The 15,248-nt window shown below is 36.8% G+C and overlaps 1 protein-coding gene across 22 annotated transcripts in view; it reads right to left on the bottom strand.

Annotated features, from left to right (window-relative positions):
- Positions 1 to 15,248, bottom strand: part of PARD3 (par-3 family cell polarity regulator) — a 444,438-nt gene that overhangs the window by 77,195 nt on the left and 351,995 nt on the right. The window lies entirely within an intron of this gene.

Genomic DNA, 15,248 nt, shown 5'->3' with positions numbered 1-15,248 from the left:
TTTGTGAGACTAGCAATGCCGTCAGCTCAGCAGAGAACTAACCTGGGAGAAAATATAATTTTCTGCTTAGTAAGTGAGCAGACCTTGCTCAGTGAATGGCCTGTGAATGGCACTGGGAGAAGGCCAATGATCCAAAACTGAGGAAGCTAGGCAAGGCAATGAAACAGTCCTGGTTTTTAGTGTCTGTGAAACACTGCACCTGCTCAGTTATTTAGGGAAGCAGACCATTACTGCTGTTGGGAATGGGAACTAGTTCTTTACAGAGATATTAACATTGGTGGTGATAGCCTCAGGTTGACTTGCACCACGATAGACATCTCTCTATATAAAGTCCTTCAGTGAGTTGAGTTGGAAAAATTGCAAAAGCAAGTCATTGCAGTTGGGAAGCTTCACAGGATAATGAGCTTTTTCAGTAAAGTTTTTGAAATTCTGAATTAAACAATTTGTTGAAGTTTTGCTTTGAGAAGGGGGGACCACCTGATAAATGGAATGGCAAGGAGAAAAATATTCAGAAGTGCAGCAATTAACTACTCACTTCTAAATCGGTACAGAATCCCACCTCCACTCTGCTGGCAAGACTTTATACTAGTAATCGTTCAACTAAAGCCAAATGCATTCATGGGCAGATTTTAGAAAAATTGATTTACTGAGAGCCTATACATTTAGATGCAGGACAAATAATAGAAATTAAATTTAAAGAAAAATAGATGCTCAGGTCATATAGAGAGATAATGAGAGAGTGACACTCTAATAACAACAACAGACACACCAACCTAGAATATAGCCAGGTACATTCTAAAAGAAATGCACATTTAGATTGCCTTGGTGATGTCCCTCTGCTCTTCAAAAGTCAAAGAAACTCTTCTTTAACTGGATACATTTTTTCTTAATATGTTTTTCAGCATCTGCCTGTCCTGATTTCTAATCAAAGCTCAGGATAACTGGCTTTGGTAACAGTTTGTAGCTTCCCAGATGAGTAGGCAAACAACATTTTTTTTTCGCCTCTTTCCACAGAACTCAGGATGCATTTAATGTCTTAAGAAGTAATTGATGAGTTCCATAATCTGGTCAACACCTCAAATACATTTAATGAAGGAACGTCAGAGGTCTACGGCATTTGTATACTTCAGAATGTGGACTGCTACACGACAAAGATAAATGCTGGCCTGGGAAACAAAAAATTGGACTGTAGTAATTTAAAAGAGTAGAAAATGAGAAACCTTTAGACAACAATTGATTTAGATTTGACTGAGAAACAGGCATATGAAGAAAAAGTAAATTGACACATCATAAAAAATCTCTGCTTGGGTTTATTTTAAAGTATTCTTTAAATGGGGAAAAATGCTCATCATAACACCAACATTCACTGAAAGATGATATTGATTTAGTAGGCAGAGCCTGAGGGATGTCAAACCAGAAAAAAATCACTATAATCAAGTACAAAGGAAATTCATCATAGCAAAAAGGAAGTGGGTGGATGTACATAGCTCATGAAAGAAAAAGAAAAATAACACTGTCTGTTGTTAGATGCATTATTTAAAAACAACAACAACAAAACATGAAGTGAATGCTCAAATGATTCCTAAGCAGTAAATAAATAAATGAGAAATCTAATAGATAGATATCAAGAGAAACTGATTAGTATATAGGCTGTATTTTACTGAACAGACTTCACAGAGTTCTATAAGGAAATGTATCTTGTAACTGTGTTCTAAAGATGAATTCTAGGTTGAAGATTAAAAATCTGAATACTTGAAAACATAACACATCTCCAGAGAGAGTGCATATAAAAAAAAAAAAAAAAAGAGAGAAATTATATGCTAAACCCACAATTCTAATTTACTTTCCTATAATGAAACAGAAAAGTACTGAATAAAGTCCAGAAGGAGTCAGGGTGTTGATAATTGACAAAGCAGACAACTTCAAACATACCGGGACAAGAAAGATTAAATTTAATAAGTCTCAAATGTGTGGGTTTAAAGTAATTTTATTCAACATTTGTTCTGTCTTGAACAGAAAAGGAGGAAGAGGAGAGATTAAATGGCAGGTGAATTGAATGTTTCTTTTGGTGATAATAAAATCTAGAGCACTGTTGGAATCTAATTTAATCTAAACCAGCTCAAACCACTCAGGTTCTTCTACAAAATAGGCATGTCCCCCCAAGGCCTGATCTCTCAGTGTAATCCAAAAGCAGGAACTGCAGCACACCGGACTCAAAGCTACTCTTTGCATGTGGGGAGGTGTATGGTACTAGGTTCCTAATGCAGCACCTCAGTGCGAGATTCTGACAGCCAATTCAGGGAAAAAAAAAAAAAAAAAAAAAAAAAACAGATTTGTTTGACTCAAGAACATTTTTTGGATACAGGATCCTACAGCAGTCAAAGGGTGCAAGCAGTTGAAAATTATGGTAGAGAAGTTTAATACAAAGCAGTCAAAAAACTCTGGCAAACAATGCTAAAGTAGGCAACTTTAGTATACAAGCTGCATAGTTCTTATTCCTCATCACAACCCTAAACAGGTGAGGTACTAAAAAATAGTAGACGGCTTGTGAGTGGGAGTAGCATCCACTGTGCTGCTGGAAGTGACAGTCCTCAGAGCCACCCCAACCTACAACCTGCCTTCATTAGTGGTGAAACTGGTAAAGCAATAACAAAACCCCTTCCACCACTGCCACCCAAAATAAAATTCAGGTAGCTGCACAATAGGTACATATAGCTTCAGGGCACCATTATTCCCTACCATCAGTAAAAGGCACATTGTCACAAGTGTAAATGGACACTTCATGCACATATGCATGACAGGGAATGGGATTCAACTAATAAAATAAAGACATATGTATCTAAGTTATTCATCTTAGTCAATTAACATAAATAAGACTGTTAGGAGATATTTAACTGACCTATTAAGACACTTTTAGGATGAGGTAAATCACATCACAGATCTCTTTGACTGTATTAATTAGATTTTTGTTTTCTATAGGAAAAACATGGGTGACTTGCTCAGTTTTGCTCGTGTTTGCATCTAATTGAATGAATCCTATTCACTTTGCAAAGTGCCTGCAAGTGGGATCCAAGAAGCCAGTAAGTTATGTATGTAATTTTGTTCACTAAACTATAGACTCTTTATTTATGCATTTTTTTTTCCTATTCTAACTTAATTTTCCATCTTAAAAGAAACAAGAACAGCTGGACTGGAAAAGATCCATCTACTTGCCAGTGACCAACAGTAAAAATTCAGGGAAGTGTGTAAGCATATAAAGAAACCTCTCTTGTATGCATTTCCAGTCAATGCAATTGGCGTTACAGACTTCTTTAGCTATGTTGATATTTTGTTTTTAAGCAGAGGTAACAACTTAGCCCTCATAGGGTTTCAGTAACAATTGTCTGTGAAATGCTTCAGAGTGCTAAAGCACTTTACAAGTGCCAAGAATCACAATTCAATATATTTCACTTGTATTAGAGATTTGATGATGAAATGCTCAGATTTAATATGACTATTATTTGTATGAGTATAAAATAATTCATCCAAAGCTTGAAGTCTATTAGCTGCCAACCAGTCTAACAATTTACATGATTTTCTGATTAAAAGCACCCTGAAGACTACTGCAGCAATAATGAGGTGTTTCTTAAAGAACCCAAAGCAATATACTTATTTAAAAATATTTATTATAACAGCATTTTAAACATAGTAACATAGTAGTTACAGTTTTTATTTTTGAGAAATGAAGAAAAAATATAAACATTTGCTTCTCTGGCAAAGTTACTTCTTTATAAATTTTCAGAGCATTAGCTCTAAGTTGCAACTTTCTGTAATGTACTGAGTTTATGTAAAGGGCAAGATAATTTACCCCATTTTGCAGCACTTAAGACAAAACGTCTTTGCAATACATGCTATCACCTCTATCAGCTTTCTTTTTCTTTTTATTCCCTGTCAGTCTAAGCAAAAATTCTCCAAAGCTTATGAGGTAAATATGTTAGCATGACACACACACACAGATTTTATTGGGGCAAAGATTCCTAAAAAATCACCTAATGCTACATGACTAGCAGAAAAATAAAAATATGCTTGCAGAAAAACACAGAAGTCAAATCAGTAAATTTCCATCAGAGAGTCTACACAATAGCACATAATAGTAAACATAAAAATGCTCAGTGAATTGAGATGCTTTTCCCTGGCTGAACAGAGCTGGAAGGGACCTGAAGGTCTTCTACTCTGAGGACAATCACCTATACCTGGTTATACCAGCCACACCCAGCCACAAAAATTTCTGATTCTGGAGAAAAACACAACCTCTACATGTAATATCCTTACAGCACTTCACTCTCCTTATTACTAGACATATTTTCTGAATGCCTTTTTTAACCTGCAGTGTAATCTACTGCTTTTGTGCCTTGCAGTTGGACAACAGGGAGAATAGATTATTCTCTTCTTTTGAGAAACCTATTACATCATATTGGGGTGGCCCTTAGAGTTCGATAGTAGGGGAAAACAGCTCTTGAAAAAAATGTGTATCCTTTTGAGAATGAACCCATTGAACCCATTTTCCACCAATAATTATTGCACATGAACTAAAACAAAGTCCATTTTTATTTCTCTAATGTTAAGTCCTTTGTTATGCTGGCATTCCCAACATAAAATATATAAAATGTTTTACTTATAAAGCCAATTATAATTAACAAGAGAGAAAAATTCCATTACCAACCTTAAAATAATCTCTTATCGCATTTTAAGGGATTTAACTACATTATACTGTGACTTCTTTAGCAATATGACAAGTGCTGAGATATCTGAATTCTTCTATGATATTTCAAATCATTCTTTGAACAATGTCTCCACCAGTCTATCATGTATTACAGTGTCTACATAAAGCCAGAACTGTTATGGTCTTACAGATTCTCAAAATAGCTAATAAAATAAGCTCTCCTCTTGCTTGAGTAAATGCTATTGCTAGAACTTGTAGGAGTAAGGGACTGAATACAATTGCTATTTTGCCCTTCATAGAACCATAGAATAATTTAGATTAGAAAAAACCTCTGAGATCATCAGGTCCAACCATTAACCTAGCACTGCCAAGTCTACCACTAAACCATGTCCCTAAGCACTGCGCCTACACATCTTTTTAATCCCTCCAGGGATGGTGACTCACCCACTTCCCTGGGCAGCCTGTTCCAATGCTTCACAACCCTTTCAGTGAAAAAAAAAATAAAAATCTTAATATCCAACCTAAACCTCCCCTGGCACAAGACAAGGCCATTTCCTCTTGTCCTACTGCTTGGTGCAAAACAACACAGTATTCACCAGAGCCAAGTACAGGGGGACAATCACTTCCCTATTTCTGTCCACTGTATTTCTGATATACATGTAAGCCAGGATGCCATTGGCCTTCTTGGCCACCTGAGCACACTGCTGGCTCATGTTCAGCTGGCTATCAACCAATACCCCCAAGCAATACCCCTTGAAAGACAAATTCATTTCTAGCAGATATTCAGAGGTTCAGCCACAAAACAGGGATGCCATATACAAATGAAACTGCTGAGAAAGTCTGTAAACAATGTGCAGGTTTTCAAACTCAGCTTTCAGTAGGTAGAGACTGCACAGCACAGTTTACTCAAAAACTGCCAATAGACATTATCTACAATTAAGGCATTATTTTCACAGAAGGATATCAGCTTTCATAGTACAATATAAAACCAGTATCTTTCTTAAAAGAAAACAAAAAATGGTTAATTACCAATTTGGTAACCAGGTTTATGCTCTGTAATTTTTAAATAGCCATATAAAAGAAATAGCTGATTAAGATATATCAGACATTTATGTAAGTCACTTTAAAAGAAAGAACAAGTTCAGAATTTAGTGAAATAAGCAGTATTTAGTTAACAATTTCTGACTCTCCAGAAGAATACAAGCTCAGAAACATTCTGAAACTTGCCATATTCCACACACTGAATATTTACTGCTTTTCCTTTTGAATTTTTTCCTGTCCCAAATAACAGCTTATGAAGGCAGTTTAGGAACCTAGATTTCCCTTCCAAATAATGGAGAGAAATAGGAGCAGAGAGAAGTGAATGCAAGGTCCAAATACTTGATGAAAATCCTCTTAATGAAATCCTTTAAATAGAATTCATTTGACATATTTAAATGTATTTAAATGTTGCAATATTTAAGTGCATTTGAGTATTTATGAGAGTCATCTAGGCATTGTCATATTCAGACATAATACTTTGCCTTCTTATACACCAGAAGGAAGACAGGGAAGACTTACTTTCATACGAATTGAAAATATGGAAAGGTCTTAATGCAGTCCCACATCCTTCTTGATTGCTGCTAGAGGCTCACTAGCATTCTCCAGAACATCCAGAATTGCTCTGAACATTTACATTTAGGCATTACATTTGTCATTCTGAAGGTACTCAACACATCTGATTTTCAGTACCTACATTATGAAAACCAGGTTTCCTGCACAGACTTTAGAGAAAGCCATGTTTCTCAAGTGTTTTGGTTTACCTTTTGGTGATATCATCTCTATCCGTGGACTAGGTATGGATTTCTCTCTCCTAATAGCCTAATACACTAACCATGGGTGAACATCCTTCTCAGTGCCCCTATTTTATGAGAATCACAGTGGCGAAGCTAGATGCAAAAGTGACATTCATTCACCATGACTGCAGGAGCATACAATAATATAAGCTCAAAACACACAATGCCCACAATACCTGGAGAGCTATGGATGGACAAGCCTTCATGAACGGACACACATTTGCACCATGCACAGAGAAGCTCAGTTGACTTTGGACTTAATGAGTTCATATCAGCTTGCTAACTAACTCACCTTAGGGTAAGATTAATATGTATGGGGAGGGAGCATTTACAACTCTGCCTAGAGCTATCTCGCTTGGATGCTCTGAATCGCTCTCCTGAGGCCACTAGTTCTCTCCTTTGACTATATAGAAAGCTTGGCTTTCTGATTTAGGCAGGAATAAGCACCTTTTTAGAGCTTCAAATTATTTTTCATGAAACCTCAGTGGCTTTGGTGAGGAAAGATCCCGACAGATTTAGATCCAATGGAATCACATTCAGTCAGAGTATTTCAGAGATACCCATTCATCCTCCAGGAGCTAAGACTAGAATTTGGAAAGAGAAATTTCAGATCTTAGCAAGTTAATGATTTTTTTTTTATATATACATTCTCTACTTTTCACCATCTTTTCTCTCTAACTCAGTGAAATTTTCTAATTTGACAGTTAGATCCATAAACCATCATGACTATCTTAATGCTATCAACAGTCTAAGTGCAGTATCAAAGTTCAGTTCATCGAACCATCAAATAATATTCTCATTGGGGCATTCTCTCCCCTTGATGAGCACATGTAAGACCTAGTTATGTTAATCATCATATATATATTGAGAAGCAAATGTAATGCATTGAACATTCAGCCTGTCAAAATGTATCAATTATTCAGTCAGAAAGGTATGACTGCATGAATCATTTCAGTGTTCACCACAGAGCGGGTCTGGAAGAAGGATTTGATGGAAATAACTGAGTGGGATTCTAAAAAAATTATTATTCTTAACTACAGTTATAGGTATAAGGAAGGAAGGTGTACGTAAGAATAAGTCAAGTTTAGGACTGCTTAGAAAGCACTCCTTTTTCTTTCTTCTCTGCTAAGCTCCTTTCACTTCAGATAATGTTTCCATTCTGCTGCAGGTTTCTCTCAGGAAATTAATTTCTTAGCTGGATGTCACCTGAGGACATCCAAATGAACCATCTAACATTTTTGTAGCCTCTTTTCCTTCTAATGCTGTCTTACATCTTAACATTTCACATAACAACTGCAAGATCTTTATGGGATACAACCTGATTTTATTATAAACTCTATAAAGTGCTGCACCACACTCTATAGCACTCGATAAATAAAAATAAGATAGCATCGCTACTTGAGAATTTGCTTATGTCCTGCAAACCCTCTTTCACGGGGCAGTCTTTTGGGAAAAACTGAAGGCTTTGGCTAAGAGGAAACAAGGCTGGAAAAATATTTGTTTTCCCATCATTTCCCCTCTTTTACAGGAGATTCTTGTTTTCTTTCCCTTCCTGACCCCTAGCGCTGGGAGGATTGAGGTTGTCTAAAAGGGGGTAATTACAGGAGATAGTTTCCATGACAGAATGATCTGCTAGGCTATTACAGAGGACTCTTGCTTATCCAGTGCATATGCAGAAGAATGTATTAAAAAGAAGTCCTTTAAGGTACATTAAACCTGACAGTCTTCTTTCCTCCATTGCAAGTTCAGTTGCTGTTGACACATGCAATTGACACAAGACAATGATTTCGGATGCAGCTTGCTCCCATTTCTGTGCCAGTTCAATTCAGACATTTGCCAGTGTCTAGTGATTTTGCAGAGAGGTATCTGAAAGAAGTTTGTCTTTTCCCTCAGTTTTTCAAATGAACTTAACATAGTGTAAAGTGAGAGTTTATGATCCCAGTGAGAGATACAGAATACTAGCATACTAGCATAGCACAAAAAGCATCGGGATAGGTTTCCCAGCACCCCCAGTGCCTCAACTCTGTGCCAAAGGGACTATTTTCTAATCAAAAGCCCTCATATTTTTCATTCTTTGCTACAATTTTGATAACAGAAGGCTGAGACAAACAGAAACAAATAGAAACCATTCTGCTGTTCATGCAAGCCTATTCACAAAATGCCTCCCATAGGCTGCTTTCCACCAACCCTGCTATTTCATTTAATCCGTTCAGTCCTGAAGGATCAACTTAGGCAATTAGACAAGGGATTGGGGCTCTCAGGGATAATTGGATGACTTGCATGCAATAAACTTCTTCCACGCTCTCTTCACTTTTTTCTTTTGTTCTCTTTGCTCATCCTTTTGTTTCTCATCATTAATTTTTTTAATCAAGTCTGCAACACTCTTGCAGATACAGCAAGATAGTAATGTGACCAAGCAGCAAGAACCTAAACACCTACATTGTGGCTCCTGCTGTTTCATGCCTCTTTAAATTGTTCTGATGTAATACCAAGGGGAAGAACAGCTGAATTTAGATGATGGGATGCAGCAGTTAGGACTTCATTTTTGTATCTGCAGCATTGTTGAAGTTGCAAGGGCAGGAATGAACAGAGCTAAGATGTCTTTGTCTAATCTTAAATTAATCCTGGAGGACAGCTCTTATAGGGCAGGAACACTACAGCAGTGTTTTGTTTTGTTTTTTTTTGGTTGTATTCTGGTGAACTGTGTATGAATTATATCATAGCCAAGGAGATTACTAACATAGACTACAGACTGCTGAAATATAACTACCTTTCTATTTCCCCTACAACTATCTTCATCCCTACTCCTCATCACCTCCAAGTTTCAGTCTGGGAGTTCTTTTTGCCTTAGACACACACACAATTTCATTCTCACTCTTTATTACTCACCCTGATACTTCTAACCTTCATTTCCTCCTATTTTGACATGTTCCTCTCATATCAAACACTTCCCTAATGTCATCGCTCCTAATATCTTATTTATTCACTATATAAAATTGCCATCCTCACGTGAATTGCAAATTGCTCACATGATTTTAAACTTCTCTTAGCTCCTTTTATTTTCTATGTGCCAGCACAATTTGTCAGTCTGTGTACACAGCAAAGTTTAAAATCACATGCAAGTTTCAACTTCTCTAATATAGCAATATACTTCTCTTTCATAATAAATGTCAGTGAAATATTTATGATCACTGTGCTATCAACTATAAAAAGTAATAGCAACCAAAAAAAAAATGAAAAGCATATCTTTAACTTCCTTGCTTGTGTAGAGATGGTGTAACTAACTGCTGAATACACAGAAGTCTTTTCCATTGCCCATCTGTGTGGAATGCAAATATTAGAGCCATAGTTACTGAGACTGAGCTCAACTTGTAGGAAGTAGTTTTAGTTCTCAATGTCCACATTCAGAGCCGACAGACACAATGTCTTGCACACCGCCTCTAAAGACCTGATCAGGTAATACTGAGAGGCACAACATGCAATTTGTCTCTGCACAACTTTGTGAAACGCTGTAGGTTTCTTAAACACGAAAAGCATCCATCAATAAAAAGGTCAAAAGCAACCCAAAAATTATTTTACCTACCATAGAGAGAGAGTAAATCATAAACTAGCCATCTTTGGGTGAAAGTTTTAGGGATTTTAAGTTCAGTTAAATATCTAACAGAAATAAAGTGAGAAATACTTTTCTGGTATGACTCTGTACATCCTCTGTAACTCCTCCATAAAGTGTGAGTAACCTGGGAGGATAAAACTGTTGAGTTGCTTCAAAGTATACTCCTGCACTCTACACAGAGAATTCAAGTTGATGAAAGATGGAGTAATGAACTAAAAGTGTGAAACATAAAAGATAAATATGATTAAACTATGTTTAAAAAAATAATAATAATAAAATATTAAATTTGTCTCCAAACAGAGGAGAAAATGAAAATGGGAAGGGTATGGATCTTCTGTGATGTGATGGGGTGGTGACTGAGCTAGCGTCTGTCTTCACAGCAGTCTAAGCACAGCAATGAAGGTCCCAGCAGCAGCTCTTTTGCCCTGTTTTGTGACTGAGAAGCACACATCAAAACCATTTTTTTCTGTCTCCTTAAGATCTCATCGGACACCTTCAGACAAGTACTGGGAATTCCAGACACTTTATATCTTTCTGCCCTAGACACTAATACATTCAAGAGAACATGGACCTGATAAAATAAAAATTCAGGTTAGATGTAGGCAATTGTCTTCTCAACCAAGATCTATAAAGGACAGAGAGTAGTCTCTCTCTCCACATAAAATGGGTAGAGAAACCCCATTTCAGAGTGACTAAGTGTGCACTACACAAGTTATGGAATAAACCACAGTAGGAACCAATTCAGTGTAAGAAGGGAGTCAGATCAAGTGACTAACAAGGTCTTTTCTATAATTCAGTAGAAAATGGCTTCTGGAAGAACATCACCAGGCACTTCTTGCAAGCATACAGGTGTTAACCTTGGTGCCCTGGCCATGTTCCAGCTCAGGTAATTACCTTTTTCACTTACATTCTCCTTCCAGACTCTCCTGGCTTGTCTCTATTCCCTGACCCTGATTTATACGCAATTAAACAGCAGCAGTGTTTTACTGCACAGGTGGCTGCTTGTCAGTGCAGGGAGCAGTGAGGGGATCAGGTGCGAAATGAAATTATATTGACTACGAGTCCCCATTAAAGTTTACAAAGTTCTTTAAGTCCTTGCAAATGCGCTATATAGATGAAAGACAATCCTGCATGGATCATCCTATGCCTCATCTGTGCATATAAGGAGGGCAGTTGATTTTTTTTCTTTCTTCTGAGGGTGAGAGGATAGCTGGCTCCCCTTTGTCATAGCAAGCTCAGCAGGCAGCTTCCTCTCCCCGATCACCATCCTGCAGTGCTCCTGATCTCCGCAGGAGCGTTGCTTCATTTCCTCCCCTCCCTCTCCTCCGGGGGAGTCCTTCAGCTCTGCAGGAGGCACCCACGTCTCTTGAGGTTCAGTTCCTGCAACGCCACAGCACTTGCCATCTGCAAATTTTAGCTCACAAACAAACGTAGATGAGCAGGGTTTTGAGAACTGCTTGGAAACCTTTGTTTCACAATTCCTTGCCAATACACTACCATTTCTCTGGGACCTATGATTTATTTTTGACTAGAAAACTGTGCAGATGAGATGTAGAACTGCAATTCAGAGAAATGCTGAAAGTCCTTTTGCAGAAGAATAGAGGCTGTCACAGCAGCAGGTCCAACACAACAGTAACCATGCCCAAGAAGGAGAGCAATACACTAATCCCCTGGCAGAACAGGATCAGCTCAAAAGTACATATAAGTGCATATATAAGTACATATATGGAGCATACGCAATCCAATAGCAGACACAGCTCTGAATGTTTTTTGGAAAGTACTTTGAGAGGCACTGTTTTTGGTGGAATTGAATGCTGTACCCATAATACAAAAGTTGTGAAATAAAGGACAAAAGGCAGCTTCCTATATCTTAAGAGCAATTAAGAGTTATGATTTGTCCTCAAGCTTTTTGTTCATACTAAGAATAGTATAGCGGAGAAAAAGACAACAGCTATATTGAAAATAATTTGGGAGAAACAAGCCACATACCTGAGTGTACCTGTGAAATATGGAAATACAACAGGTGATATATGATTAAAAACTTCCCAATCGTTAGGAAAACAAAATGTCAACAAAGAAGCATTATTTTGCAAAGCAATCCTTATTATCCTTATTGTTTTAGAAAATGTTTTCAATGCCTGAAAATTTTGAGTCAGTTGTTACAATATTCCTAATCTTACAGAAGATGATTTTTTATTTTTTTTTCACATACACACCAGACTTTTTAGAGTTGCACAGCAACAGGATGAGAAGCAATAGACACAAACTGAAGCACAGAAAATTCTGATATTAGAAGGTCTTTTTGTTGTTGTTGTTTGTTTGCTTGTTTTATATAGTTAGCATGAAGAAGATAGTCAAATGCTGGAACAGGCACCCAGGGAGTTGATGAAATCCCCATCCTCAGAGATATAACTACAGCCCTGAGCATCCTGACCTGGTCAAACCTGCTTTGAGCAGGGGCTTGGACTAGATGAGCTCTGGAAGTCACTTCCTCTGAAGCAAAGGAATTTTTAGAGATGATTTTTTATACACATACTAACATAGATAAATACAAACATAAAAAATCTGCCAGCAAGACACATTCATGTGTCTGCATCTTATTCTGCACATGTGTATGTGCTCTACTGAATATGGATGCACACTCACAAATAACATGCTGCATAGATGATGGAGGTACATGAGTGTGAGAAGGAATATTAAAAAAGGTAAGCATGAGGTCCAATATAGTAGGATTATTCCTGACACTAAATGCTGTCTCAGTTTTACCTATTTTCCTGTTAAATTCTGACATCTTAAGCTGCAGCAATTTTAGCTATATCAAAAATAGTGTAACTAATGAAAGCTAATGAAATTCAGTCTATATGAACTTTAGAAGAGAAGCAACAATTTAGCTCTGACGATCTACGCAAGACTTAAAGGACATTTTTTGAAATTCTAATTAGACTGGATTGAGGAAAATTGCTATGAATATAAAAAGAAAAAAAAAATGGTCCTGCCCTCAGTCACAATGGGTGCACAGTTTGGACATCAACTGCATCCACAAAGTGTGACAGGCTTTTCATCAGTGAGAGGTGATTGAAGAAAAATGAGGATTGTGAATTTTCTCCAACCACCCACAGAAAAAGTTCAGGGTACACTTCACCGCAGTGAGACTGTTTCAATCCACTGAATTTTGTTGATGCCGAGCAATCAATAATTTGTTGTTTAATACAGTATCTGAATTAAAAGTTTCCTGGGTACTACTCTACAGGGAGACCTTCCAAGAAGAAACAGGTTATGAAACTTGAGTTAAAATAGTAACAGAAAAGCATTTTGGGACTAAAATATTACCAGAGTATGGTAATGTAGACAAAACTTAGATGAACAGCCCTGCTGGAGTGAAAGGAACAATTTCTTTTAAGCATACATCCTTTCACAAAATGCTTTGCATAAATTCCCATAATTGCTTTTTTTAATGATCCCCCAAAGACCTAGATAAAAACATTACTTACAGCACTGTTTTAATTCCAAGTTTGTTTTAGATGAACTAAAGTCTAACTTGGTAACTTCTCAATCTTACTGACCATAACAACTCTTTAAATTTCACTCGATCATCTCTGTGGTATTTTTACTTCACTTGTCATATATGCAAAGTAAAACTAAATGGGGGACCAGGTCAAATTTGTAATCAGAAGAATCTATCACATCCCTGGATGCAGTAGTACTACTGGGATGCAGAAACCATTGGTATGAAAACATTTGTGTATCATCTTTAACCTTAATAATAAAAGCATTTTCAAAAAGTATTCTGAAATAGGAATTGACCATACTAGGGCCAAAAAAGGAAAGCCACATGTTCTCAATTTTTCATGTCTGTATGAGAATTCATACTTTATCAGATACAAAGATGTAAAGAAACATTAGTAAAAGCAAATGTATGAAAAATTGCTTCTACAGAAAAGAAGCCTCTGTCTTAAGTACAGTTTTAAAAAAGTTGGATCAATTAGCAATCTGTGAATGCTAGAAACATCTTAACAATGTCTCAAAGATGAAAGAGCATATCACAGAATGAGGAAGGGGGGAAAAATTAAATTATGTCTGCAGTCATAATGAATCAAAGCCCAGAAGGTGGTCTCCGAATCAGCAGGTTTTGATGAAATATTAAGGAAAATGATTATTGATGAAAAATGAATAAGCTCTTTTTGATTTTAGCAACCTTTAAATCACACTTTGCTAATTAAAATAGCTTCAATGCATCCCTCCATTCCTTGATGGGCATTTAGCAATCGTCTGAAACGGGTGGGTTAATTTGACAACATTTTAGCAAATATGCACAGAGTTTATCTTAAGCAAGCAGACGCAGCACAGTTTAAGAAGATGTGCAAAATAATGCATCACATAATGTTCTGTTTCTTTTTCCTCTATTTTTTTCACACTATATCTATTATTACAATTACAAAATAAACTTCTGCTTGTTTCATCTGCAGCATACAATACCCCATGGTATATACTGCAACTATTAATGAGCCATGAACAACATCTCAGGAAATACAGACCCATGTCACTATTTTCTGTCTCCTTTGTTTGCCAGGTCAGAGAGTTTTTAGGACAATTACTCCTACTGCTTAGGAGGCCTGGTACTGTGGTACTGTGGTCTTCTGCAAATAAATTTCCTTCCCCAAGATAAGTGGAAATTAGAAGTGTGAGGGACTTTACTTCTCATATACCTTGTGTGGCACAGGTTCTAATTGCTTTTTAGAATGTTAGTAGTAGTAATACTGCCTTTTCTTTTCATCCTAGTTTGTACTGTGCTTTCCTTTAAAGCTAAACCTATGAATGAGAAAAAGCTGTAATCGAGACTGAACTGCTGCACACAGAAGACATATCATAGCATGCAATGCAACTCAGGTGTGCCATGTGTTATTGTCACAAAACTATACACAAAAATTAAAATGAAGCAAAATCTGTTCTTTTGCTTTTGCTTTCATAAATTAAGCCCTATATGCTATATCACTGTCTAAACACAAGGCAGATGAAATTACCTGTCCATTACAAATACATGATCTATTTACTGTAAAAATGCTCTATATACATAAGAAAGATTTCTATAAATGCATCA

Source organism: Anas acuta, chromosome 2, assembly GCF_963932015.1.
Source record: "Anas acuta chromosome 2, bAnaAcu1.1, whole genome shotgun sequence".
NCBI classification, from domain to species: Eukaryota; Metazoa; Chordata; class Aves; order Anseriformes; family Anatidae; genus Anas; species Anas acuta.
This window is presented reverse-complemented; position numbering and strand designations above follow the sequence as displayed.